The sequence below is a fragment of the Bison bison genome, unplaced genomic scaffold, assembly GCF_000754665.1.
Source record: "Bison bison bison isolate TAMUID 2011002044 unplaced genomic scaffold, Bison_UMD1.0 scf7180017864508, whole genome shotgun sequence".
Lineage (NCBI taxonomy): Eukaryota > Metazoa > Chordata > Mammalia > Artiodactyla > Bovidae > Bison > Bison bison.
Window position 1 is genome coordinate 1,204,448 of NW_011495064.1, and position 3,300 is coordinate 1,207,747.

General features: G+C 44.2%; 1 protein-coding gene across 1 annotated transcript in view; it reads right to left on the reverse strand.

Moving 5' to 3' along the window:
• Positions 1–3,300, reverse strand: part of MERTK (MER proto-oncogene, tyrosine kinase) — a 136,213-nt gene that overhangs the window by 45,515 nt on the left and 87,398 nt on the right. The gene's annotated exons all lie outside the window — the stretch shown is intronic.

A 3,300-nucleotide genomic window follows, 5' to 3' on the forward strand; every position in this document is an offset into this window, starting at 1 on the left:
CCTAGACAGCATATTAAAAAGCAAAGATATCATTTTGCTGACAAAGGTCCATATGGTCAAAGCTATGCTTTTTCCAGTATTCATGTTCAGATGTGAGAGTTGGACCATAAGGAAGCCTGAGTACTGAAGAATTGATATTTTCAAACTGTGGTGCTGGAGAAGACTCTTGAGTGTCCCTTGGACTGCAAGGAGATCAAACCAGTCAACCCTAAAGGAAATCAACCCTGAAAATTCACTCGGAATGACTGATGCTGAAGCTGAAGCTCCAATATTTTGGCCTCCTAATGCAAAGAACTGACTTATTGGAAAAGACCCTGAAGCTGGGAGGGATTGGGAGTAGGAGGAGAAGGGGACGACAGAGGATGAGATGGCTGGATGGCATCACCAACTCTATGCACATGAGTTTGGGTGAACTCTGGGAGTTGGTGATGGACAGGGAGGCCTGCGATTCATGGGGTCGGTAAGAGTCGGACACGACTGAGTGACTGAACTGAACTGAACATTATAATTTACATTTAACCGAAAAGAAAAGTAGCTTTTCCTCTCTCAGAATCTCTTTAATTCTTGATCCCTTTTTTCCCCAGTTGTTTCACATAATATAAAAAAATGACCTGAAATATATAGAATCTGACCCTTTAAAGAGAACATTTCCCAAATCCTACTTTAGAAGATGAGACACTTACTTAAAAAAAAAAAAATTTTGTATTTCATTGTGTAACCTGAGGAATTCTACTATTGTCTTGAGGTTAATTTGAGCATGCCCTTTATTCTTACCCCCCAATTCCCACTCCAACATAAACTCAACTCCAAAAGCACACACAGACAATGCAGATTTTATGGCATTTTTTTAGTGGAGAGATATAGGAAACGATCATTTGCACCTTACCCAACAAGCTTTTCTCCAAATCTTTAGAAAACCTATCAGCTCCTTCTTCTGAATCCTTGTACCCCGTCCTTCCCTCCATAAACACCGCCAGTCTCTCCATATCCCTCTCCCGATGTCTTCTGTATGTATAGGCAAGAGGGGGGAATCCCCAGCAAATCTAGTCTTATGGAAACTTACAGCTTTCCTCTTGGAAACCTCTTATCTGAGGATAGGGATCATGCAGAGTCTTCCTTCACTGTATGTTTTTGAAAGTGAAGTGACAGTCGTTCAGTCGCGTCCGACCCCTTGCGACCCCATGGACTGTAGCCACCAGGCTCCTCTGTCCAGGGAATTCTCCAGGCAGGAATACTGGAGTGAATTGCCATGCCCTGCTCCAGGGAATCTTCCCAACCCAGGGATCGAACCTGGGTGTCTGGCATTGCAGGCAGATTTGTCACCGTTTGAGCCACCAGGGAAGCCTTCAATGCATATTTCTCACTATTTCTAAAACATGTTGTACCGATAAAAGTCAGAAAAGACTAAATAGTATTGGACAAAACAGAAGTCACCAAGAACAGTTTGGGAAAAAAATCTTAACCCCACAAAATGTATTCCTGATAATAATGGGCTTGAAATTATAGGGTGTGGATATACAATCTTGTTATTTCAGGAGATATATGTTTGAAATTTAGGTCACGGGGCCACAAGCTGACATTTCGGAATTCTAAATCCCCCAGTGGATACAATGAGGGGGGCACTGGGCTCGAGTCTCACGTCTGACTCAGACCCACAGGCTCCACCGGGTAACAAGATGGAAACCCATTGGCCTGAGGAAACACCAGAGGAGAACCCAGGAGCTGGGTGCTTATCTTGGTGGTGGCTGTTGGCAGAAATTAATTTTTTTTCCCTTCCCTTTAAAGTCTGCACCTACTTCCTGGTGACCAAGCACTGGAAATAAGGTGGAAGAAACCCTGGCTCCCACCCCTGCCGTTTCCGGAGCAGTGCACCGGCCTGCTGCCGCTCACAGGGACACTCTTTACAGCATGCTCCTGGACGAAGCCGCGGTTTCTGTAACCGTGTTGCTGGGTCCTGGGGCATGAAACAGTAAGACTATGTGGGAGAGGTAAAAATAGAAATGGAGTCCAGAGCCCAAAAATGGGTGAAGAATGAAACCAACGCCAGGACCAACGGAAGTGAGAGGGTGTGTCCTGCTAGTGCGTGGATCTGAATCTTGTCCAAAACATTCATGTGTTACTAAGTCAGAGTTTAAAATTGCAATGAACTGGGAATCTGCTACAAAACTACACTTGGTCCCTTCAGAAATGGGAATACACTGTTAATCAACAGCTTCCTGCTCTGTGATGACCTAGAGGGGTGGGATGGCCGGTGGGGTGAGAGGAGATATGTGTATACATTTAGCCAATTCATGTTGTGGTACAGCAGAAACTACCACAACACCGTAGAGCAATTATATTCCAAATTTTAGAAGAAACAATATAAAAGTATGTAACTTGTAGAGCCAATTCTGACCAACTTCACTAGGACTGCCAGAGAAAATACAGCACACCTAATTATAGTTAAAGTTCAAATCAGTTTGGTTCAGTTGCTCAGTTGTGTCTGACTCTTTGCAACCCTATGGACACACCAGGCCTCCCTGTCCATCACCAACTCCCAGAGATTACTCAAACTCATGTCCATTGAGTCGGTGATGCCATCCAACCATCTCATCCTCTGTCGTTCCCTTCTCCTGCCCTCAATCTTTCCCAGCATCAGGGTCTTTTGAAATGACTCAGCTCTTCGCATCAGGTGGCCAAAGTACTGGAGTTTCAACTTCAGCATCAGTCCTTCCAATGAATACCCAAGATTGACCTCCTTTAGCATGGACTGGTTGGATCCCCTTGCAGTCCAAAGGATTCTCAAGAGTCTTCTCCAACACCACAGTTCAAAAGCATCAATTCTTCGGTGCTCAGCTTTCTTTATAGTCCAACTCTCACATCCATACATGACCGCTGGAAAAGCCATAGCCTTGACTAGACAGACCTTTGTTGGCAAAGTAATGTCTCTGATTGTTAATATGCTGTTTAGGTTGGTCATAACTTTTCTTCAAAGGAGTAAGCGTCTCTTAATTTCATGGCTGTAGTCATCATCTGCAGTGATTTTGGAGCCCCCAAAAATAAAGTCTCACACTGTTTCCACTGTTTCTCCACCTATTTCCCATGAAGTGATGGGACCGGGTGCCAGGATCTTAGTTTTCTGAATGTTGAGCTTTAAGCCAACTTTTTCACTCTCCTCTTTCACTTTCATCAAGAGGCTCTTTAGTTCTTCTTCACTCTCTGCCATAAGGGTGGTGTCATCTGCATATCTGAGGTTATTGATATTTCTCCTGGCAATCTTGATTCCAGCTTGTGCTTCTTCCAGCCCAGCGTTTCTCATGA